We start from the raw sequence: 10857 nt of genomic DNA on the forward strand, positions 1-10857 counted from the left end.
TCTAACACTATCTTTGGCCTCTACAGGTATGTGGTAAACAAGCATATATTCTTATATGCATATACACAGACAAAGCACTCATACAGTAAGTCTCCGAAAAAGGTTCTAAGCTATATTTTAATTTAAACAATAAACTATAACAATAAATAGACAACTACACATAAAATAAAAAGAAACCCAAAGAATTTTGCCTGCATATAGAACCTTGACTTTGTATTCCTTCTGTCTTGACAGTGTCTGGAGGGGATAGGACCATCAGATCGAGGGGTGGAAGGCAGAGTAGGCTGAAGGCAACGAGGTTTGGAAGAGAATGAAGGCACTGCAGAGATCATGTCCCTGAGACCGGGTTTCTCTGTATAGCCCTGGCTATCCTGGATGTCTGTGTCTTAAAATGTTACATTGAGTTAGTTGGTCCAATTACTACGAAGATGAAACAAGTCCCAAGGTCATACTGTTTGCCAGTGTCAGTGACAGATCTAGGACCAGAATGAGAATCTTGATTTCTAACCCCAAGCCCTTTCAAAGACTACAAATTATGTCTTAAGATTGATCCTAAAGAGAGACCTGGGCCTATGAACTAGGCTGAGTTTGCAAGTCTACTTCCTGCCTGGAGACAAAAGGCTACCCTGAGCGGAGTAAGTCTGCCCCAGAGAACAAAAAATGTCATAGATAATGTTTCCCTCATTTTCTCTTTCCTGTGGTCCAGACAGTGGCTGCAGGTGTGAACACGTTTCCTGTGTTGATTAGTTATGTCAACTTGACACAGGCTAGAGTCACTGAGAGGAGGTAATCTCAATTGAGAAGATGCCCCTGTAAGATCAGGCTTTCACTCAGGGTTTCATTGCTGTGAAGGGACGATATGACTAAGGTCAACTCTAGTAGAAGAAAACATTGAACTGGGGCTGGCTCACAGTTTCAAATGTTCAGTCCATTATCATCATTACTGGAAGCATGGCCTGGTTCAGGCAGACATGGTGCTGGAGGAGCTGAGAGTTCTATATTTTGATCTGAAGGTAGCCAGGAGACTCTGGATCACACTGGCTAGACTTGAGTATGTATGTGAGACCTCAAAGCCCTGCCTTTACAGTGACACACTTCTAACAAGGCTACATTTCCTCCAATAAGACCACACTTCCTAAAAGTGCCACTTCCCATGGGCCAAGCATATTCAAACTGCCACATACCTAGAGGGCACTTTCTTAATCAGTGATTAATGGGGGACGGTCCAGCCCATTGTTGGTGGTGCCATGACTGGACTGGGTTCTATAATAAAAGCAGGCTAAGCAAGCCCTGGGGAATAATCGCAGGACTCCTCCATAGCCTCTTCATCAGTTCCTGTCTCTAGGTTCCTGCTCTGTGTGAGCTCCTGTCCTGAATTCCTTTGATGATGAACTGTGATGTGGAAACATAAGCTGAATAAACCCTCTCCTTCCCAAGTTGCTTTAGTTGTGGAATTCCATGGCAGCAATAAAAAACCTTGACTAAGACATTGACGTACACAAATCAGAGAAGAAAGTTAATGGCCCTAGCTTGCATCCAGAACAAGATGGAGACAGACATCCTATAATCAGTCCCCATGCAGGATGACTACCTCCTTCAGTACTCAAGACTGTGAAGAAACCCACCTTCCGTTTCCCTCTGTGGATATGAGAGGAGAGGGAGCTAGGCTGAGAGGCCTATTCTAGCTTCTGGCTCTGTCTCCTGCTCTCCTGCTTGGACTGAGCCAGAAGGGTAAGAAGAATGGGAAAAGAGAAATAAAAATAGCCAGAAGATGAAAGCCACCATCTGTTGTGTGGGCGAGGGGGCCCTGAGGAAGAAGGTGTACTGCTTAGAGTCCAAGCTTCGAAGCTGAAATGGGAGATTTCTGACTTTTAACAGACCACAAGGAGCAGCCAAGGTCGGGGAGGACGGAGGATAGAGCAGAAAAGGTGCAGCCTCTGGAGCCGGTTAAATTTGGGTATAAATCCTTTATGGTTGCACATTCAAGTTACCCGACATCCCACGGAGAAGGATGTTAATGCTATCAACCTTGTGGCTTGGCGTTATTGTGAAGGTTAAACAAACATGTCAGGATTCCCTGAACTATGAAAGGCCAGCTCTGTTCTTTTCCATGATCTCAGCCAGGTCCAGCTCTCTGCGGGCCTTCCCTAGGATATGTGATCGAGCAGGCAACTTCCTGGAACTCTCCTTCTGAAGAATTCAGTGTGTTATACTAAGGGACTTCTTTCTCCCTTGTGATTGTCTCCTGAAGTCACTATCAGACCACTAGAACACAGGGGCCACAGATGAGCACTTGAAAGAACTTCCCAACCAGAAGATGTTGGACTATGGTTGTGAGAGCAGTGTTTCAGCTAGAGAGGCACGGAGTCCCTGGACCTAAGCCCTCTTCTCAGATGCGTGTTTTATTCAGGAGACAAAGAAGATCACATTCATTTGTGTTGGCTATCTGTTGGCACATCAGTGAGAGGGGGATTTGTGAGCAGACAGATGCAAGCTTAGATGTGAGCTTTACTTCCTTGTGACTGTAGGATCTTTGGGAAGTGGTTCACCTTTCCAGGTCTCAGCTTCCTTCTCTATAAATAAAGAGAATGCTACTTCACTTCAAGGTTTACTTTGGTGCTGGGGTTGTGATTGAGCAGTAGAACACATGCTTAGCATGTGGAAAGTCCTGAGTTTAACACACATGCATTCAGGTTCTGGCAGCATACACACACACTTACACAGACCTCCCCCCATCCCCCGCCAGCTTTGAGGATTAAATTGGGATAGGCACAATGTTTAATCACTACTCAGTAAAGCCAACAAAGGCAGTGCTTTCGAAAGAAATCAGTGCTAAACCACACAGACACACCAGTGAAGTCTTGGTCTTAGGATCCCAGTAAGGCCTTAGGCTGCTTCAGGAGCCTCTACCTTCATCTCCTCCTTAGTGTAACAGATTTTAGCCTGTGGTCCACCCAATTGGTCCCACCTCTCACCCTGACAACCCCTCTCCTACATCTGAGCATGAATCCCTAACCACTGTGTTTTCTTAATAGCTATGCTAGAAGTAACTGGGTGTCACCTTGGCTGCATGCTTACCTGGAGTCAGGGCTCTTGGGTAAGGAGATGGAGGTTCCAGGCAGTGGTCTCTGGCAGAAAAATGGGCATCTCTTTGTTTGGGGCTGTTTCTCCAGCAGTTGGAGACTTCTGTTTGGGAGCTGGTTCAAGTCCCACCCCTGGCCTTTCAGCTCCCTGGGGGATCTGCTCAGTGCCAACCCTTTGCCCTTAGTGCCCCATTACCAATTCACAACAGACCCTTTCACACCTCAATTAGCCACTTAGGGAAAAGAAAGCACAAGTGCAGGCTGGGGAACCTGTCCAGCCTGAGATGAATAGCTTCCCAAGCCTGCTGTTGCCATGGCAGCCAGCTGGGAACACCGTTTCCAGGGCCTAAGGCTCTCAGACATGCATGGAGGGAGAGGGGGGTGTGCTATGCTGCCCTGCTGGGCTGCCCACTCTTTTCTCCCACCCTGGCCTCCTGGCTGTCTTAGCAACAGCTATCCCATTGCCATCGCAACCAGTGCTACAGCTTCTGCACTGGCCAGGGGCAGTATCTAGAGAAGCAAGGTGGAGGTATGGTGTGTGTGTGTGTGTGTGTGTGTGTGTGTGTGTGTGTGTGTGTGTGACTAGTACAAAGCTGGAGAGGAAAGGGAAAGGGAAAGGAAAGAGATGTGGCAGTCTTAGCCACACTAAAATTTTAAGGGTGCTTCCTGATTATATGGAGAAGAAGCTCATCAGCGTGCACTCAGAGGGACCCTTCGTGGGCTGATTATTACCCTGAATTTCTAAGAGCATTCTTGTAGATCTGGCTATGTGTGGATTTTTTTTTTGATCAAAAAATGATTTGTAATTTTTTTTTCAGATTCTCACATATGACAAAGGTCCCTGGTAGGTAAGAACCTTAATTGCAAAGACGTGCTTTGCAGAACGATCTTGGGCTTGGCTGACAGCAGGCTTCGGGTAATGCTTAGGAAAGAAACTAGCATATGAAGGATAGAGCATGTGACTCACTATCCTGGAGGCTGTTCCTGTCCACAGGGTCCCTACCATCCATTGCTTTCCCAGATGTGAACCTCTGGGAGGGGGAGAATGGAGTGTCTTGCTCCCAACAGCCCCTGTCAATGTTTTGTTGTTTGTCCCCTTGCCAGGGGACAACTGGATGCCAGGTAATGTGCACCTGGCACTATGAAGTGAGCTCTCTCTTACATGTACTGTCCATACTGTCCAAAGTCCAGGGGTGGCGGTAAGAAGTTTCTTCATATGGTGCTTTTACTGTAATTAATCACTAGTCACTCAGGGAAGTCTTTTGTGAACAGTGCCATACTACAGACATCTACTCACTATCTGGCCACTGGGATCCCTGTTCATGCCATACCCTCAGCTGGTGGCTGAAGGCAGAGATCCCAGTGTGGTACCCCGGAGGCAGACAGATGGCATGGCGCCTTTGGGTACCCATGTGCCTGGGCTAGAAGCCAGAATGAAGATGCTTAGGAATTCCACAGAGGCAGCTGGACCCCAGACTTCATTGCCAGCAGTGGAAGGGAGGCAGGTGTAAATGGAAGGCCAGGGGAAAGGGCAGGAGAGTGGGTAAAGCCTTGGGACCTCCTCCAGGAGGTATCATAGACCACACTGAGGGGGTGTGGCCGCCATCTCTAGGAGGCTGAGTAATTAGTGAATTGAGAACAAGCTTTATTAATCACTGCTGAGAAGAAGCACAACAGGTACTATCCAATCAGCTAATGGAGGGCTTCATGGTTTTCAAGAGGCTGCTGTAAGGAGGGAATTTTGTTCTCTTCTCTCTTTGCCCCCCAGAAGACTCATGGTGCTGAGAGCAGACGGTGAGGGGGAAGAGGATGGGCCCTTTTTCTTGAGTCACTTAGCTGCCAGGGTACGTTTTTGGGGCTCTGGGAAGCACAGCATAGTCAGCTGCCTGTTGGTAGGAGGTAAGGGTCAGATTAGGGAGGCGATGCTACAAATGACTGAGGGCCTAGTCAGAAGTCGTAACTGAAAATGACTAAGTGATGGAGGAGAGCTGACTGGGGCTAGAGCTGACTCAGGACTGATGCTGGCTGGAGGCTCTGCTCTCCCACCTGCCTCAACTGCTCCTGGAAGAGGAAGGCTGCCTGAAGGAGGAGGGGAGTGATCCAGAGGATGTTGCTAAAGAAGCCATGTTTCTTATCCTGGGAAGCTTCGGAGGTGCAGAGTGAAAGAAAGGCCCGTTCTGGTTGGAGATGCAGCTCAATGGTAGAATATTTGTCTAGGATGCCCAAGGCCCTGGACTTGATCCCCAGCATTGCACAACACCTCTCCCTGTCCCCCCCAAAAAAAACCCCATAAGAAACCACACAGGACACTTTCTCTAATAGTAATTTTCTAATAATAATGTGAGAGGGTAGGGTCTTCCTTGAGATGTAGCATCAGGAGATGGGGCGAGGATGGGTCACGGACATGTGCAGGAGAGGGAGTGGAGATGCTAGTTAAGGTAACCAGCTGTTGAGGTTTGGTCTTGCTGTCTATCTAAGCTAAGTAAGGCTTCTCAAGACCTAGAGTCTTCACGTAGACCCAAATGATTTCTGATTGGTAAATAAAATGCCAACACCCAGTGACTGGGCATAACAGACACAGGTGGGGTTTAGGTTCCCCAGGCTTGGGGTTGGAGGAGGAGAATCACGAGGTGAAGAAGATGGAGGAGGAAGGAGAAACCTCCATGGGTTAAGTGAGTTCAAGAGAATATGGTTCTGAGGGCTGGCCAATTGGAGTTAAGAGCAGTAAACATAGTAAGTGATAACTCAGGACTACTGATAGGAAAGTAGACTCTAATAGCACAGAGAGTAGATAACTGCCCAGATCTTGTGTTGAGTAAAGCTTATTGTAAATATAAAGGTTGTATGTGTCTTTTATCCAGGAACTAAATGGTCAAAGGTGGAGTAGAAACCTGGATTGGGATTAAATAATTCCTACAACACAGGTTTCAGGAACAGATGGAAAGTCACCAGCCCTGGCTCCATCAGCCTGTAAAATGAGACTGAAATGCTTAGTTTATAGGGCATTGTTGGGAGGGAGGGACTCTGTTCTGGTGTTAATGTTACTATCACCAGAGCTGGGAGACTGGGGCAGGGTCTTTAGTTGCTTCCATCCTAGAAGAGGCCCTACTGAGCACAGGTCTTCAGAGAAACAGCTTAATTTTCTTCTCTGTTCTGAACAGAAGGGAGAAAATCAGAGCAGTAAAATGGACCAGGCTAGGAGAATGTGTGCTTGTCACAATGGAACAGTAGATCAGACAATGTGCAGATTAACGTTAAATAAATGGATGAATGAATGGATAAGTAAATAAATAAATAGTTGGCAACATAGTTTATAATCTTTACCTCTACCTTGGGTTGGTACTAAAACTGTGTGTCACTTGAAAAATGTCCAGTTGGTTTTTAGGAAACCCAAATGGGGCTTATTTGTGTTTGGGGCACAGTCATAGAAAGGAGAATTCAGGAGGATGTGGGTTTCAGGAGCATGATGTAGAATACTGAAGATGCTCCTCTGATGCTTCTCTGTGGTCCCTATGACAGGCCTGGGGCTACATCTTACATATAATGCTCCATCTCAAGCCAGGGCAGTACCATCTCATGCCCTAAGGGAAGCTCTCATTGTTTCCAGCTTCTTTATTTTAAGAGATAAACCTGACTGCTAAGAAGAAGGAAGATTTGATCTTGTATAATTGCAAGAGTGCCACATATTATAATCGATGTGACACACAAATGGACAAAATTAGGGATGTCACTTCTTCAGGAATACACAGTGACAATTTCATATTCCTAGGACACAGATGCAGATGTTCACAACTCCCATGAAGATCACCACTGAGGGTGTCACTGCCCAGGGAGTCTGGGTGCATCCTGAGCTGTTCCTTCTTTGGTCCCTCTTTGCTGTTGCTGTCATTCATGCCATCTTGACCACCAGATTAGTCTAGGTTCTGCTGACTTGCTGTGATCTCGACTCCTATTCTTCAGGTCCAAAATGTTCATGCAGAGTCTCATCTTCTACTGTGTATTATGAAATTGGGGAAACTCAAGATAGTTTGTATTAGGGGCATTCCTTGGGAGTATTGAGTGCAGGCTTATCAGAGTTCTTTCCTGCAATGTACATCTGGAGCATTCTAGTCATGAGAACTTTGACAGTTGGGTAGACAACCGTCAGAGTGAGTAGCCAATGAACCATTATCTTTTCTGCAGAGATCATTAGAAACAAGGCGTTGGATCTTACCTCTACTTAGAGGCATGCCCCTCCCCAGCAGGAGAAGACTGGTGGCCCTTTCAGCATTTTTTTTTTCAGCTCCAAGCAGTCCAGTACTTCTTCCTAAGGTTGTTTCCTCATGTACTCTTTGGTTCCTATTAGCTGCAGAGCAGTAAACATCTCAATCACGGGACACTTCCTCTTCACTTAACATTTGGGGGTTGCAGCCCTTTGCTGTTCATTGCATGGATAACAGCAATCAGCATATAGATTGAGTTGCTAAGATAAGAAGTACATTATAGAGCCGAGTTCGCCTTTTCTGGGAAGAAAGTTAGCTTCTCAAAAAAGGGACTGATTGGCTGTCTCTGCCACTAGGGGAAGGAAAGGCAGAATGGTTTTTATAAGGAGGAAAACCTCTCAGCCCTCTATGCATACGGGAGCAGAAAGGATTGGGGGAAAAGGAGTTAAAGTGGGCTGAGGGATCCATCAGTCTGCATGTGCTGGGTCATGGTCCTGTCTTCCATGCTAAAGACATTTTAATTACATCCTCTGTTTGTGATTGTGGATGGTCCTTGAATCCACATGCTTTGTATTTCCGAAACCACCTAATTGTTGCTGAGCCTTGTATATCTAAGGCAGATAATGTGCAATGTTAGCCCCTGGGCATTGGGACCCAGGACAGCAAATTCAGATAAAAATAATATTTGGGCAAAGAGTGTAAGAGGTAGGTAACTATGGAAGGTTTCCAATAGACATTTAGGGCTCTGAAAAAATGCACCGAGACCTCATCAGGTGAAATAGCTCATCAAAGATATTTTGTTGGTAGATGATCCGGGACAAAACTTTGGCCATCTGACTGTCGAGATGGCTCAGCGGTTAAGAGCACTGACTGCTCTTACGAAGGTCCTGAGTTCAATTCTTAGCAACTACATGGTGGTTCACAACCACCCGTAATGAGATCTGACGCCCTCTTCTGGTGTGTCTGAAGACAGCTACAGTGTACCGGAGCAAGTAGGGCTGACCAGAGCCAGCAGAGGTCCTAAATTCAATTCCCAACAATCACATGAAGGTTCACAATCATCTGAAGAGCCTCAGTGTACTCATATACATAAAATAAATAAATCAATCTTAAAAAAAAAAAAAACCAAAACTTTGGGCAGCAAAATTTTACTTTTCCTGTTAATGACAGAGTCTTTCCAAAGAGGAAGCTGTGTGGAAGACATGGTTTTGGTAAATGAACACAAATCTTGCATAACAACCAGTGTCTAAAACCCTTTGCTGGGTATCTTGTGTTTGGTGGTTCTATCAGTTATGAACATTCTAGGGTTAGCCCTGAGCTGACAATATAGCTGGGCCTCAGGGCTGTTGTGGTCATGGAGTGTTAAACTTGGAGACATGCCACTTTACTTTTTGGGTCACACCAGCCATTACAGAAGTCAAAGCTCTAAATAAGGGCCAGAGAGAAGGCTCAGCTGGTAAAGGTGCTTAGCATGAAGCCTAATGACCCGACTTTAAGAAGGAAAGAGCTGATTCTCATAAGTTATCCTCCAACTTCCCCACATGTGTCATGGCATGTGTGCATGCAAACACGAGTGCACATGTGAGCACACACACACTAAATAAAATACAATTTTAAAAAGTTTTTTTTTAAAGCTCTAAATGAAGTAAAAATGTCAAACCAGTCATTTCCTGTTCATTTCCCCAGTTCTTCCTGCATCCAGCCTGGCTCGTGATTTTCCCGGGGATTTTATGGTTCCTTGTGTTTGGACTTTCAGTCATGACTCCTACAGCTGATCTCCAGCATGCTTCCCCCTCCTTCCCATCACTGCCTCCACTGAGAACGCCTCCACTCCACCTGGTACTGCTTTCTGGGCACTGCACAGCTGGTCTTGTCCCATCAGAGGTGTTGATCTGCCCCCATGCTGAAGGATAGTACCAAGAAGGCTCAGTGATACTGGAAACCTTGCTGTTGCCCAGGAGTGGGGCTGACTTCCCCAGCAGACCAGACACTGTCTAGCAGTGTATATCCATCCAACGAAGTTCACTGCCAGGCACTGTGATGCTACATGCTGGACTACCTTGTCTCATAAAGCAGGGTCTGTGCCCCCCACTGGAACACCCTGTTTGAATGAGGAAACAGGCAGGCAAACAAACAGGTTCCATGCAGTGTGACAGACCTATATATGATCATAATACACAGGAGTTTTCACAACCAAATGGAAGCACAGCCTCCATTTTTCGGAGGAGATGATGGCATTGGAAAGGGAACAGCAACGAAACCAGTGAGTAGAGCTGGAGGAAGGGCTCAAAAGAAGGCCACTTCTGCCTGGCAAATGCCAGGGAAAGAGACAGGCACCTACAGGGCAGAGCAGATGGTGGAAAGATCCATCTCTCCTGGGGGGGTCAGTGACATGCAAAGGAACTGAGACATGTATCTCCTTGATGAGGTCAGCACTGCCTATGAGCAAGAAGGCATTCAGGCTACAAAGTTCCCCCAAACAAAGCAAAAGAACCTTGAGTGAGGGGCCAATAGGAACTTCCTATCACAATATCTTATTCCAATGCTATTCCACACATTAGGGAATGACCTCTGATAGCCATATCTCATACCCTTAGATTTGAGTGAGTGAGTTTAACAAGTAAATAGCAAGTGAAAATTAAAGAATAAGTAGCAAGAGATAGATGGTAGGTAGATCTTGCTATTTATTCTTTATATATTAAATACTAAATAATACTCTTTAACATGTATAAAATATGTATTTGTGTGATATATATATATATATATATATATATATATATATATATAGAGAGAGAGAGAGAGAGAGAGAGAGAGAGAGAGCACACAAGTGAGTGCCAACCATCAAGTTGGGTGCTCAAAATATCTAGCAGAAATGGACTAGGGAAGCCCCAGTGTGTCAATCAGCTGGAGTTCCCAACAGAAAAAGTCGTAGGCAGAGCAGGGTGTCCCTTTGGGTGAGGCTTCTGAGTGAAAGAACAAACGGCAGCAGGAAGGGAACATCATCAAATCGGAGGTGTCCCAGTTTCCTTTCTGTCGCTGTGGTGAAAAACCCTGACAAACAGCAACTCGGGAAGACAGGGGTCTATTTTAGCTTACAATGCCAGGCTACAGTTCAACATAGTGAGGAAGTCAGGAAGGAACTTATACCAATTAGTCTCATCCACAGTCAAGAGCAAAGAGAGGATGAGTACAAGCATGTGTCCTTGTGCACAGCCCCTTCTCGAAGGCTCAGGACGCAGCCCAGGAAATGCAGGGTGGGTCTTCCCATTTTAATAACCCAACTAAGAAAATCCCTCACAGGCATGTTCACTGGCCAACCCAATCTACACAATCACTGAGCCCCTCTTCCCAAGAGATTCCGGATTGTGTCAAGTTGACAGTTGAAACAATCACAAGAGATTTATGAATCGCCTGTATCAACTGACTAGGGGAGCCCATTAAGGTAGCAAGCTGGAGTTCCCAAAGGAAAGAGTCCCAGGCTAGGTAGAGCACAGGGTCCCTTCGGGTGAAGCTGTCAGGTAAAAGAACAAATAGTTACAGATAGAGATAACACTGTCAAATTATGTGCTCAC

Source organism: Mus caroli, chromosome 9 (genome assembly GCF_900094665.2).
Source record: "Mus caroli chromosome 9, CAROLI_EIJ_v1.1, whole genome shotgun sequence".
Taxonomy (NCBI): Eukaryota; Metazoa; Chordata; class Mammalia; order Rodentia; family Muridae; genus Mus; species Mus caroli.